Below are 12,505 nucleotides of genomic sequence, written 5' to 3' on the forward strand. Positions count from 1 at the left end.
AGGAAAAGAGTAGAACGTCTGTGTAGGGCCATGTTTTTACCTACAGTGTCACTTGGCTGAATGTGTATAAGGCTCTGTGGCATCACTCAAACACAGCCAAATTGTCACGCTAGCTGTGTATCTCTAACAAAGTTGACGTATGTCCTCACCTCGGTGCCGGTTAAAACGATTTCGCCCCCGGGTGGGCTCGAACCACCAACCTTTCGGTTAACAGCCGAACGCGCTAGCCGATTGCGCCACGGAGGCCTTGAATTTGGCTCACTTGTGCTCTGTATATCAACGCAATTCGTATACCTTCTGCAGGAATCTCGCAGAATGGTAGCATCTGCTTGCGCCTCTTCACATGGATAACGTGCATGCACACTGTAGCGAGGCTCGTACACGAATACGTGTCTCTCGGCCAACAGCGGCCCACTGCAGATCGACACTTAAGAGACACCAAATACATATCGACATCGAGAGACAGGCCCTGTCATATGGCAGTCGCGACGTATACGCTGAAATTGAATGTAAAGAATACGTCTTTTGTAGTGGGCGTCGCTCTACTGCAGTGCACACATGACGAATAAATAGGAAAAGAGTAGAACGTCTGTGTAGGGCCATGTTTTTACCTACAGTGTCACTTGGCTGAATGTGTATAAGGCTCTGTGGCATCACTCAAACACAGCCAAATTGTCACGCTAGCTGTGTATCTCTAACAAAGTTGACGTATGTCCTCACCTCGGTGCCGGTTAAAACGATTTCGCCCCCGGGTGGGCTCGAACCACCAACCTTTCGGTTAACAGCCGAACGCGCTAGCCGATTGCGCCACGGAGGCCTTGAATTTGGCTCACTTGTGCTCTGTATATCAACGCAATTCGTATACCTTCTGCAGGAATCTCGCAGAATGGTAGCATCTGCTTGCGCCTCTTCACATGGATAACGTGCATGCACACTGTAGCGAGGCTCGTACACGAATGACATCGCCAAGCATGACATTATACTACAAAATGCATACAAACCACTGTTGTGCCTATGCATTCAGAAAACCTCTGAGGCCAGTAGAATACTTTTCATAGGCTGTAGAACATCCCTTTCATTCAGTGTACTGCCATGTGTTAGATGCTGCTCGAGATAGCTCCGCTCCTTGCAGGAAGGTTAAAAAAATGAATGCCTTCTGTGAGGTTCGAACTCACGACCCCTGGTTTACGAGACCAGTGCTCTACCACTGAGCTAAGAAGGCGGCAGCTTAGCGTTTGTGAGCTATCCCCGAATTGTCACTTCATCATACTGAATCTTGCAGCCCTCGACCAGATATCGGATTTGGCACACAGCTGCTGCAGGGGGTGTCCACATTGCCGTTTTCCAAATCTCTTGACTGTTTCGCCCTTACGATCGACGACGAGCGTCGGGCCACCAGAAGTTTGCGGTCTGCACAATCCTGTCCTAGTGCACAGCTTGTGGGATAGCGTGGCTCGACTGCGAAATGCGCCTTTCGGCTCCTCTCTCTGGCTACAGTATGCTGTTGTCCACAGTGGCACTGGCGTTGCCCATGGGGCTTCATGTAAGGCGACTGCACGTCTCTCGGCCAACAGCGGCCCACTGCAGATCGACACTTAAGAGACACCAAATACAAATCGACATCGAGAGACAGGCCCTGTCATATGGCAGTCGCGACGTATACGCTGAAATTGAATGTAAAGAATACGTCTTTTGTAGTGGGCGTCGCTCTACTGCAGTGCACACATGACGAATAAATAGGAAAAGAGTAGAACGTCTGTGTAGGGCCATGTTTTTACCTACAGTGTCACTTGGCTGAATGTGTATAAGGCTCTGTGGCATCACTCAAACACAGCCAAATTGTCACGCTAGCTGTGTATCTCTAACAAAGTTGACGTATGTCCTCACCTCGGTGCCGGTTAAAACGATTTCGCCCCCGGGTGGGCTCGAACCACCAACCTTTCGGTTAACAGCCGAACGCGCTAGCCGATTGCGCCACGGAGGCCTTGAATTTGGCTCACTTGTGCTCTGTATATCAACGCAATTCGTATACCTTCTGCAGGAATCTCGCAGAATGGTAGCATCTGCTTGCGCCTCTTCACATGGATAACGTGCATGCACACTGTAGCGAGGCTCGTACACGAATACGTGTCTCTCGGCCAACAGCGGCCCACTGCAGATCGACACTTAAGAGACACCAAATACAAATCGACATCGAGAGACAGGCCCTGTCATATGGCAGTCGCGACGTATACGCTGAAATTGAATGTAAAGAATACGTCTTTTGTAGTGGGCGTCGCTCTACTGCAGTGCACACATGACGAATAAATAGGAAAAGAGTAGAACGTCTGTGTAGGGCCATGTTTTTACCTACAGTGTCACTTGGCTGAATGTGTATAAGGCTCTGTGGCATCACTCAAACACAGCCAAATTGTCACGCTAGCTGTGTATCTCTAACAAAGTTGACGTATGTCCTCACCTCGGTGCCGGTTAAAACGATTTCGCCCCCGGGTGGGCTCGAACCACCAACCTTTCGGTTAACAGCCGAACGCGCTAGCCGATTGCGCCACGGAGGCCTTGAATTTGGCTCACTTGTGCTCTGTATATCAACGCAATTCGTATACCTTCTGCAGGAATCTCGCAGAATGGTAGCATCTGCTTGCGCCTCTTCACATGGATAACGTGCATGCACACTGTAGCGAGGCTCGTACACGAATACGTGTCTCTCGGCCAACAGCGGCCCACTGCAGATCGACACTTAAGAGACACCAAATACAAATCGACATCGAGAGACAGGCCCTGTCATATGGCAGTCGCGACGTATACGCTGAAATTGAATGTAAAGAATACGTCTTTTGTAGTGGGCGTCGCTCTACTGCAGTGCACACATGACGAATAAATAGGAAAAGAGTAGAACGTCTGTGTAGGGCCATGTTTTTACCTACAGTGTCACTTGGCTGAATGTGTATAAGGCTCTGTGGCATCACTCAAACACAGCCAAATTGTCACGCTAGCTGTGTATCTCTAACAAAGTTGACGTATGTCCTCACCTCGGTGCCGGTTAAAACGATTTCGCCCCCGGGTGGGCTCGAACCACCAACCTTTCGGTTAACAGCCGAACGCGCTAGCCGATTGCGCCACGGAGGCCTTGAATTTGGCTCACTTGTGCTCTGTATATCAACGCAATTCGTATACCTTCTGCAGGAATCTCGCAGAATGGTAGCATCTGCTTGCGCCTCTTCACATGGATAACGTGCATGCACACTGTAGCGAGGCTCGTACACGAATGACATCGCCAAGCATGACATTATACTACAAAATGCATACAAACCACTGTTGTGCCTATGCATTCAGAAAACCTCTGAGGCCAGTAGAATACTTTTCATAGGCTGTAGAACATCCCTTTCATTCAGTGTACTGCCATGTGTTAGATGCTGCTCGAGATAGCTCCGCTCCTTGCAGGAAGGTTAAAAAAATGAATGCCTTCTGTGAGGTTCGAACTCACGACCCCTGGTTTACGAGACCAGTGCTCTACCACTGAGCTAAGAAGGCGGCAGCTTAGCGTTTGTGAGCTATCCCCGAATTGTCACTTCATCATACTGAATCTTGCAGCCCTCGACCAGATATCGGATTTGGCACACAGCTGCTGCAGGGGGTGTCCACATTGCCGTTTTCCAAATCTCTTGACTGTTTCGCCCTTACGATCGACGACGAGCGTCGGGCCACCAGAAGTTTGCGGTCTGCACAATCCTGTCCTAGTGCACAGCTTGTGGGATAGCGTGGCTCGACTGCGAAATGCGCCTTTCGGCTCCTCTCTCTGGCTACAGTATGCTGTTGTCCACAGTGGCACTGGCGTTGCCCATGGGGCTTCATGTAAGGCGACTGCACGTCTCTCGGCCAACAGCGGCCCACTGCAGATCGACACTTAAGAGACACCAAATACAAATCGACATCGAGAGACAGGCCCTGTCATATGGCAGTCGCGACGTATACGCTGAAATTGAATGTAAAGAATACGTCTTTTGTAGTGGGCGTCGCTCTACTGCAGTGCACACATGACGAATAAATAGGAAAAGAGTAGAACGTCTGTGTAGGGCCATGTTTTTACCTACAGTGTCACTTGGCTGAATGTGTATAAGGCTCTGTGGCATCACTCAAACACAGCCAAATTGTCACGCTAGCTGTGTATCTCTAACAAAGTTGACGTATGTCCTCACCTCGGTGCCGGTTAAAACGATTTCGCCCCCGGGTGGGCTCGAACCACCAACCTTTCGGTTAACAGCCGAACGCGCTAGCCGATTGCGCCACGGAGGCCTTGAATTTGGCTCACTTGTGCTCTGTATATCAACGCAATTCGTATACCTTCTGCAGGAATCTCGCAGAATGGTAGCATCTGCTTGCGCCTCTTCACATGGATAACGTGCATGCACACTGTAGCGAGGCTCGTACACGAATACGTGTCTCTCGGCCAACAGCGGCCCACTGCAGATCGACACTTAAGAGACACCAAATACAAATCGACATCGAGAGACAGGCCCTGTCATATGGCAGTCGCGACGTATACGCTGAAATTGAATGTAAAGAATACGTCTTTTGTAGTGGGCGTCGCTCTACTGCAGTGCACACATGACGAATAAATAGGAAAAGAGTAGAACGTCTGTGTAGGGCCATGTTTTTACCTACAGTGTCACTTGGCTGAATGTGTATAAGGCTCTGTGGCATCACTCAAACACAGCCAAATTGTCACGCTAGCTGTGTATCTCTAACAAAGTTGACGTATGTCCTCACCTCGGTGCCGGTTAAAACGATTTCGCCCCCGGGTGGGCTCGAACCACCAACCTTTCGGTTAACAGCCGAACGCGCTAGCCGATTGCGCCACGGAGGCCTTGAATTTGGCTCACTTGTGCTCTGTATATCAACGCAATTCGTATACCTTCTGCAGGAATCTCGCAGAATGGTAGCATCTGCTTGCGCCTCTTCACATGGATAACGTGCATGCACACTGTAGCGAGGCTCGTACACGAATACGTGTCTCTCGGCCAACAGCGGCCCACTGCAGATCGACACTTAAGAGACACCAAATACAAATCGACATCGAGAGACAGGCCCTGTCATATGGCAGTCGCGACGTATACGCTGAAATTGAATGTAAAGAATACGTCTTTTGTAGTGGGCGTCGCTCTACTGCAGTGCACACATGACGAATAAATAGGAAAAGAGTAGAACGTCTGTGTAGGGCCATGTTTTTACCTACAGTGTCACTTGGCTGAATGTGTATAAGGCTCTGTGGCATCACTCAAACACAGCCAAATTGTCACGCTAGCTGTGTATCTCTAACAAAGTTGACGTATGTCCTCACCTCGGTGCCGGTTAAAACGATTTCGCCCCCGGGTGGGCTCGAACCACCAACCTTTCGGTTAACAGCCGAACGCGCTAGCCGATTGCGCCACGGAGGCCTTGAATTTGGCTCACTTGTGCTCTGTATATCAACGCAATTCGTATACCTTCTGCAGGAATCTCGCAGAATGGTAGCATCTGCTTGCGCCTCTTCACATGGATAACGTGCATGCACACTGTAGCGAGGCTCGTACACGAATACGTGTCTCTCGGCCAACAGCGGCCCACTGCAGATCGACACTTAAGAGACACCAAATACAAATCGACATCGAGAGACAGGCCCTGTCATATGGCAGTCGCGACGTATACGCTGAAATTGAATGTAAAGAATACGTCTTTTGTAGTGGGCGTCGCTCTACTGCAGTGCACACATGACGAATAAATAGGAAAAGAGTAGAACGTCTGTGTAGGGCCATGTTTTTACCTACAGTGTCACTTGGCTGAATGTGTATAAGGCTCTGTGGCATCACTCAAACACAGCCAAATTGTCACGCTAGCTGTGTATCTCTAACAAAGTTGACGTATGTCCTCACCTCGGTGCCGGTTAAAACGATTTCGCCCCCGGGTGGGCTCGAACCACCAACCTTTCGGTTAACAGCCGAACGCGCTAGCCGATTGCGCCACGGAGGCCTTGAATTTGGCTCACTTGTGCTCTGTATATCAACGCAATTCGTATACCTTCTGCAGGAATCTCGCAGAATGGTAGCATCTGCTTGCGCCTCTTCACATGGATAACGTGCATGCACACTGTAGCGAGGCTCGTACACGAATACGTGTCTCTCGGCCAACAGCGGCCCACTGCAGATCGACACTTAAGAGACACCAAATACAAATCGACATCGAGAGACAGGCCCTGTCATATGGCAGTCGCGACGTATACGCTGAAATTGAATGTAAAGAATACGTCTTTTGTAGTGGGCGTCGCTCTACTGCAGTGCACACATGACGAATAAATAGGAAAAGAGTAGAACGTCTGTGTAGGGCCATGTTTTTACCTACAGTGTCACTTGGCTGAATGTGTATAAGGCTCTGTGGCATCACTCAAACACAGCCAAATTGTCACGCTAGTTGTGTATCTCTAACAAAGTTGACGTATGTCCTCACCTCGGTGCCGGTTAAAACGATTTCGCCCCCGGGTGGGCTCGAACCACCAACCTTTCGGTTAACAGCCGAACGCGCTAGCCGATTGCGCCACGGAGGCCTTGAATTTGGCTCACTTGTGCTCTGTATATCAACGCAATTCGTATACCTTCTGCAGGAATCTCGCAGAATGGTAGCATCTGCTTGCGCCTCTTCACATGGATAACGTGCATGCACACTGTAGCGAGGCTCGTACACGAATGACATCGCCAAGCATGACATTATACTACAAAATGCATACAAACCACTGTTGTGCCTATGCATTCAGAAAACCTCTGAGGCCAGTAGAATACTTTTCATAGGCTGTAGAACATCCCTTTCATTCAGTGTACTGCCATGTGTTAGATGCTGCTCGAGATAGCTCCGCTCCTTGCAGGAAGGTTAAAAAAATGAATGCCTTCTGTGAGGTTCGAACTCACGACCCCTGGTTTACGAGACCAGTGCTCTACCACTGAGCTAAGAAGGCGGCAGCTTAGCGTTTGTGAGCTATCCCCGAATTGTCACTTCATCATACTGAATCTTGCAGCCCTCGACCAGATATCGGATTTGGCACACAGCTGCTGCAGGGGGTGTCCACATTGCCGTTTTCCAAATCTCTTGACTGTTTCGCCCTTACGATCGACGACGAGCGTCGGGCCACCAGAAGTTTGCGGTCTGCACAATCCTGTCCTAGTGCACAGCTTGTGGGATAGCGTGGCTCGACTGCGAAATGCGCCTTTCGGCTCCTCTCTCTGGCTACAGTATGCTGTTGTCCACAGTGGCACTGGCGTTGCCCATGGGGCTTCATGTAAGGCGACTGCACGTCTCTCGGCCAACAGCGGCCCACTGCAGATCGACACTTAAGAGACACCAAATACAAATCGACATCGAGAGACAGGCCCTGTCATATGGCAGTCGCGACGTATACGCTGAAATTGAATGTAAAGAATACGTCTTTTGTAGTGGGCGTCGCTCTACTGCAGTGCACACATGACGAATAAATAGGAAAAGAGTAGAACGTCTGTGTAGGGCCATGTTTTTACCTACAGTGTCACTTGGCTGAATGTGTATAAGGCTCTGTGGCATCACTCAAACACAGCCAAATTGTCACGCTAGCTGTGTATCTCTAACAAAGTTGACGTATGTCCTCACCTCGGTGCCGGTTAAAACGATTTCGCCCCCGGGTGGGCTCGAACCACCAACCTTTCGGTTAACAGCCGAACGCGCTAGCCGATTGCGCCACGGAGGCCTTGAATTTGGCTCACTTGTGCTCTGTATATCAACGCAATTCGTATACCTTCTGCAGGAATCTCGCAGAATGGTAGCATCTGCTTGCGCCTCTTCACATGGATAACGTGCATGCACACTGTAGCGAGGCTCGTACACGAATACGTGTCTCTCGGCCAACAGCGGCCCACTGCAGATCGACACTTAAGAGACACCAAATACATATCGACATCGAGAGACAGGCCCTGTCATATGGCAGTCGCGACGTATACGCTGAAATTGAATGTAAAGAATACGTCTTTTGTAGTGGGCGTCGCTCTACTGCAGTGCACACATGACGAATAAATAGGAAAAGAGTAGAACGTCTGTGTAGGGCCATGTTTTTACCTACAGTGTCACTTGGCTGAATGTGTATAAGGCTCTGTGGCATCACTCAAACACAGCCAAATTGTCACGCTAGCTGTGTATCTCTAACAAAGTTGACGTATGTCCTCACCTCGGTGCCGGTTAAAACGATTTCGCCCCCGGGTGGGCTCGAACCACCAACCTTTCGGTTAACAGCCGAACGCGCTAGCCGATTGCGCCACGGAGGCCTTGAATTTGGCTCACTTGTGCTCTGTATATCAACGCAATTCGTATACCTTCTGCAGGAATCTCGCAGAATGGTAGCATCTGCTTGCGCCTCTTCACATGGATAACGTGCATGCACACTGTAGCGAGGCTCGTACACGAATACGTGTCTCTCGGCCAACAGCGGCCCACTGCAGATCGACACTTAAGAGACACCAAATACATATCGACATCGAGAGACAGGCCCTGTCATATGGCAGTCGCGACGTATACGCTGAAATTGAATGTAAAGAATACGTCTTTTGTAGTGGGCGTCGCTCTACTGCAGTGCACACATGACGAATAAATAGGAAAAGAGTAGAACGTCTGTGTAGGGCCATGTTTTTACCTACAGTGTCACTTGGCTGAATGTGTATAAGGCTCTGTGGCATCACTCAAACACAGCCAAATTGTCACGCTAGCTGTGTATCTCTAACAAAGTTGACGTATGTCCTCACCTCGGTGCCGGTTAAAACGATTTCGCCCCCGGGTGGGCTCGAACCACCAACCTTTCGGTTAACAGCCGAACGCGCTAGCCGATTGCGCCACGGAGGCCTTGAATTTGGCTCACTTGTGCTCTGTATATCAACGCAATTCGTATACCTTCTGCAGGAATCTCGCAGAATGGTAGCATCTGCTTGCGCCTCTTCACATGGATAACGTGCATGCACACTGTAGCGAGGCTCGTACACGAATGACATCGCCAAGCATGACATTATACTACAAAATGCATACAAACCACTGTTGTGCCTATGCATTCAGAAAACCTCTGAGGCCAGTAGAATACTTTTCATAGGCTGTAGAACATCCCTTTCATTCAGTGTACTGCCATGTGTTAGATGCTGCTCGAGATAGCTCCGCTCCTTGCAGGAAGGTTAAAAAAATGAATGCCTTCTGTGAGGTTCGAACTCACGACCCCTGGTTTACGAGACCAGTGCTCTACCACTTTTTTTTTTTTTTTTTTTTTTTTTTTGCTCTAACCAACTTTTTTTTTTTTTTTTTTTTTTTTTTTTTTTTTTTTTTTTGGGCCTCCATCCTCCCCTTATAGCCCGTCACTTGCACTCACCAAAATTGCCTTCATCGGCTAGCTTCAGTAGCTATAATTGTAATGAACTAAATGTCTCCTCATGAGACGGAAATGAAAATACTTCTGGATATGTACCCCTGACTCTCCGTAGGTGTACGGGGGGAATTTCAGCAGACGGGTGGCTTCAGAGTTTGTCTTCTCGGTGAATAGCTATTGCTAATGTATTCCGTTGTGTAACATTCGTTGTTTTTGTCGTCCATGTCTCAAGTATTAATTCTGTTTCAGCTGCTCGTAACTCCGAAACCCCGGCCACCAAAGTCTCCATGACATCCTACCAGGGAACCTTTTTGGTTTTCTAACAGTTGGGAAATAAAAGAATAAAAGCTTCGCCCCATTAGTATGGCAAATGGTATACAAAAAAAACGAGTAAAGAGATTGAAAGAAGTGATAAAGTCAAGATTCTTGCAATATAGTGACTCTATGTCAACGTTCGTAATAAAAAACAAGCATAGTTTTCTTTATATTTCGTCGTTCGTAGCAGTGTCTGGTGTTCCATCGTTAAATGTATCCAATATTCTTCTTTACTCTTCTCTTGCTCGGATAGGAGGTAGTATACAGTCTGGCCCTTTAGCCAATTGACGGCACGTCGTTTTGTATTGGGATACGGAACTTCGTCAGGGTTGAGTAGGCGTGTCGGTGTTATCCTACTTGGTGACGTCCGCAGTATGCTTGCGAGTTTCTGTGTGCAGACGGACCATATGTCCTGTACAGCGTTGCAAGTAAATCTATGCTCGTCTGTGTCGACTAAGTGACATCTGACACAATTCGGTGTTTCAGCCAGGTGAATCTTGTGTAACCTCGAATTGGTCGGAAATTTCCTATTGACTGCCATGTACCAAGTGGAGCGCACTGTAGATGAAAGAAGCGGGTCGTGAATGTTCTCCCAGACTTGTTTCCAGTTATAACCTCGACATTTCTCCTCCACTATATTGCGTGGTGTACTTTCCGTCAATGTGGCGTAAATTGCTTTGACTTTGTGTCGGTCTGCCTCTGGAATTCTTCGTTGTATGTAGCTAAGTTCGAGGATGAAATACCTGAAGTGACAGAGCGAGTTCAGAATGTGTTTTACATCTACAGGTGGGTCCAGATTGGGAGGCACTATTTCATTCAAAATGTGAGCCGTCAGTGTGTTAGGTGATCTGTGCCACTGTTTGTATGTTTGACTAACATACAAGGCTTTTGCTTTGAGGTAGACATCCGTCAAATTGAGGCCTCCCTTCCAAACTGGGAGGGTGAGGGTTTCATACTTTACTTTAAATATCTGACCCCTGGTAACAAAGTGGCCAAGCGCCGCTAACATTTGTTGTGCCACAGTCTTTGGTAATGGCAGTACTTGGGCAACGTAATGAACTTTGGAAATTATGTAGGTGTTAACTAAGGCCACTCTTTGAATGGTATTTAGAGCTCGCAGGCTATGTTGCCGTATGCCAGCGCGCATTTGTGCCAGCAGTTTTCTATAGTTCAAGGCAGCCGTGCGGCGGATATTGCGTGTGTATTCAATCCCGAGGCAGGTGATCGTTTCCAAACTTCTTATTCTTTCAGCAGCACCGAGTTCTAATCCACGTCCAATGTGCATTAAGCCTGACTTGTGACGGTTGAGTTTCGCCCCTGATGCAGCTTCATACGTTGTTACAATGTGGAAAGCTTTCTCTAAGTCCTCGTCTTTCGTTACTACAAAACTGACATCATCTGCGTATGCCTGGCAAATAATCTTCTGACCATGAATGAGCAGCCCTGGAAGGTCTTGCGTCAGGGAGTACAAGAATGGCTCGAGTGCTATGGCAAACAATGCCATCGACATTGGGCAGCCCTGTCGTACTGAACTTGCGATACTAATCGGCCTGCTTAAGCGTCCATTTACATTGATTTGCGACGTACCATTCATCAGGAGGGTTTTAACAGTAGCAGTGATTTTCTGAGGAAAATGCACGGCGTCCATGGTGCGTAGGAGATAGGAGTGGTTCACCCTGTCAAAGGCCTTTTCAAAGTCGAGAGACACAAGGGCACTTGGGATGTCACAGGCTTCGGCAATCGCTATGAGATCTCTATATGCAGTTAAAGTGTTGAAAATATTTCTATTTGTTCCAACACACGTTTGGTAGTCGCCGGTAACGCTGGTAATGACTGAATTTAATCGTTGCATAATGACACGTGCGAAAATTTTATAGTCAGTGTTAAGCAATGTTAAAGGCCGGAGATTCTCAACAGTTTTGCCTCCTGGAGTTTTGGGAATTAGCACCACTATCCCTTTACAAAAATCTTTCAAGCTGTCATTTCGAATGTTCATAATGTCATTACAGACCAGAGTCAACTTACTAATTAACTGTCGCCTAAATGTGTGATAAAACTCGGCAGGTAACCCGTCAGGACCAGGCGATTTATTTCTTGGGCTTCTGAGAATGGCGTCTGCCACTTCATCCTCGAGTATGTCTGAGGCGAGTTCTTCCGCCTGTTCCGGACCAAGTCTCCCCCACGCCCTGTCCGCAAGGACTGCCTGCGCTGCCACATCTATTGGTTTTTCAGCTAGTAACGCTGTAAAATGTTTATGAATTTCTTCTTGAATAGCAGTTTGTGTGTCGAAAAGGCGACCGTCTGCAGTTTTTAGCTCAGTCAGTATTTTCCTGTTTCTTCTTTTTTGCTCTTGTATAACATGGTACATGGATGTTGTCTCCTCCCGCACTGCATTTTGCAGGCGTGTTCTCACTTGATAGCCTGCAGATTGTCGTCGCGTCAGTGTGAGGAGTGTCGCCTTGATTCTTTTGATCTGCAGGTGATTGGCCACTACTGTATTATCGTCTTTGTAAAGGTCTCGGAGGCACTGAAAATAGAATTCTATTGTGGTCCTCTGCCAGGCGGATTTCTCGCGAGAGTAACACTTCATCGCTTTTATTAGAGCTGGCTTTGCACATTTTATCCACCACGAGAAAGCCGAATTGTACAGTGGAAATTTCCGTTCACAATCTGCCCATGTGTGTTGGAAGACAGCGTGGCACCCTGGATCTGATAAATGGGAAACATTCAGTTTCCACGGGCCTCTCGCTCTATATGTACCCTGTCTTTCCATATTGATGGTACATATATATGCTA

The 12,505-nt window shown here is 48.2% G+C and overlaps 16 non-coding genes across 16 annotated transcripts; all 16 read right to left on the minus strand.

The window, feature by feature from the left end:
- Nucleotides 1–172: 172 nt before the first annotated feature.
- On the minus strand, nt 173–246 carry Trnan-guu (transfer RNA asparagine (anticodon GUU)). Its single transcript has one exon. It is a non-coding gene; the product is annotated as a tRNA-Asn (tRNA).
- Nucleotides 247–743: 497 nt separating this feature from the next.
- Trnan-guu (transfer RNA asparagine (anticodon GUU)) lies at nt 744–817 on the minus strand. The gene has a single exon. It is a non-coding gene; the product is annotated as a tRNA-Asn (tRNA).
- A 333-nt stretch (nt 818–1,150) lies between these two features.
- Nucleotides 1,151–1,222, minus strand: Trnat-cgu (transfer RNA threonine (anticodon CGU)). Its single transcript has one exon. It is a non-coding gene; the product is annotated as a tRNA-Thr (tRNA).
- Nucleotides 1,223–1,910: 688 nt separating this feature from the next.
- On the minus strand, nt 1,911–1,984 carry Trnan-guu (transfer RNA asparagine (anticodon GUU)). The gene has a single exon. It is a non-coding gene; the product is annotated as a tRNA-Asn (tRNA).
- A 497-nt stretch (nt 1,985–2,481) lies between these two features.
- On the minus strand, nt 2,482–2,555 carry Trnan-guu (transfer RNA asparagine (anticodon GUU)). The gene has a single exon. It is a non-coding gene; the product is annotated as a tRNA-Asn (tRNA).
- A 497-nt stretch (nt 2,556–3,052) lies between these two features.
- Nucleotides 3,053–3,126, minus strand: Trnan-guu (transfer RNA asparagine (anticodon GUU)). Its single transcript has one exon. It is a non-coding gene; the product is annotated as a tRNA-Asn (tRNA).
- Nucleotides 3,127–3,459: 333 nt separating this feature from the next.
- On the minus strand, nt 3,460–3,531 carry Trnat-cgu (transfer RNA threonine (anticodon CGU)). Its single transcript has one exon. It is a non-coding gene; the product is annotated as a tRNA-Thr (tRNA).
- Nucleotides 3,532–4,219: 688 nt separating this feature from the next.
- Nucleotides 4,220–4,293, minus strand: Trnan-guu (transfer RNA asparagine (anticodon GUU)). Its single transcript has one exon. It is a non-coding gene; the product is annotated as a tRNA-Asn (tRNA).
- A 497-nt stretch (nt 4,294–4,790) lies between these two features.
- Trnan-guu (transfer RNA asparagine (anticodon GUU)) lies at nt 4,791–4,864 on the minus strand. The gene has a single exon. It is a non-coding gene; the product is annotated as a tRNA-Asn (tRNA).
- A 497-nt stretch (nt 4,865–5,361) lies between these two features.
- Nucleotides 5,362–5,435, minus strand: Trnan-guu (transfer RNA asparagine (anticodon GUU)). The gene has a single exon. It is a non-coding gene; the product is annotated as a tRNA-Asn (tRNA).
- A 497-nt stretch (nt 5,436–5,932) lies between these two features.
- Trnan-guu (transfer RNA asparagine (anticodon GUU)) lies at nt 5,933–6,006 on the minus strand. Its single transcript has one exon. It is a non-coding gene; the product is annotated as a tRNA-Asn (tRNA).
- A 497-nt stretch (nt 6,007–6,503) lies between these two features.
- Nucleotides 6,504–6,577, minus strand: Trnan-guu (transfer RNA asparagine (anticodon GUU)). Its single transcript has one exon. It is a non-coding gene; the product is annotated as a tRNA-Asn (tRNA).
- Nucleotides 6,578–6,910: 333 nt separating this feature from the next.
- Nucleotides 6,911–6,982, minus strand: Trnat-cgu (transfer RNA threonine (anticodon CGU)). The gene has a single exon. It is a non-coding gene; the product is annotated as a tRNA-Thr (tRNA).
- Nucleotides 6,983–7,670: 688 nt separating this feature from the next.
- Trnan-guu (transfer RNA asparagine (anticodon GUU)) lies at nt 7,671–7,744 on the minus strand. The gene has a single exon. It is a non-coding gene; the product is annotated as a tRNA-Asn (tRNA).
- A 497-nt stretch (nt 7,745–8,241) lies between these two features.
- Trnan-guu (transfer RNA asparagine (anticodon GUU)) lies at nt 8,242–8,315 on the minus strand. Its single transcript has one exon. It is a non-coding gene; the product is annotated as a tRNA-Asn (tRNA).
- A 497-nt stretch (nt 8,316–8,812) lies between these two features.
- Trnan-guu (transfer RNA asparagine (anticodon GUU)) lies at nt 8,813–8,886 on the minus strand. Its single transcript has one exon. It is a non-coding gene; the product is annotated as a tRNA-Asn (tRNA).
- Between the last annotated feature and the right edge of the window lie 3,619 nt (nt 8,887–12,505).

The sequence above is a fragment of the Schistocerca nitens genome, chromosome 6 (assembly GCF_023898315.1).
Source record: "Schistocerca nitens isolate TAMUIC-IGC-003100 chromosome 6, iqSchNite1.1, whole genome shotgun sequence".
NCBI classification, from domain to species: Eukaryota; Metazoa; Arthropoda; class Insecta; order Orthoptera; family Acrididae; genus Schistocerca; species Schistocerca nitens.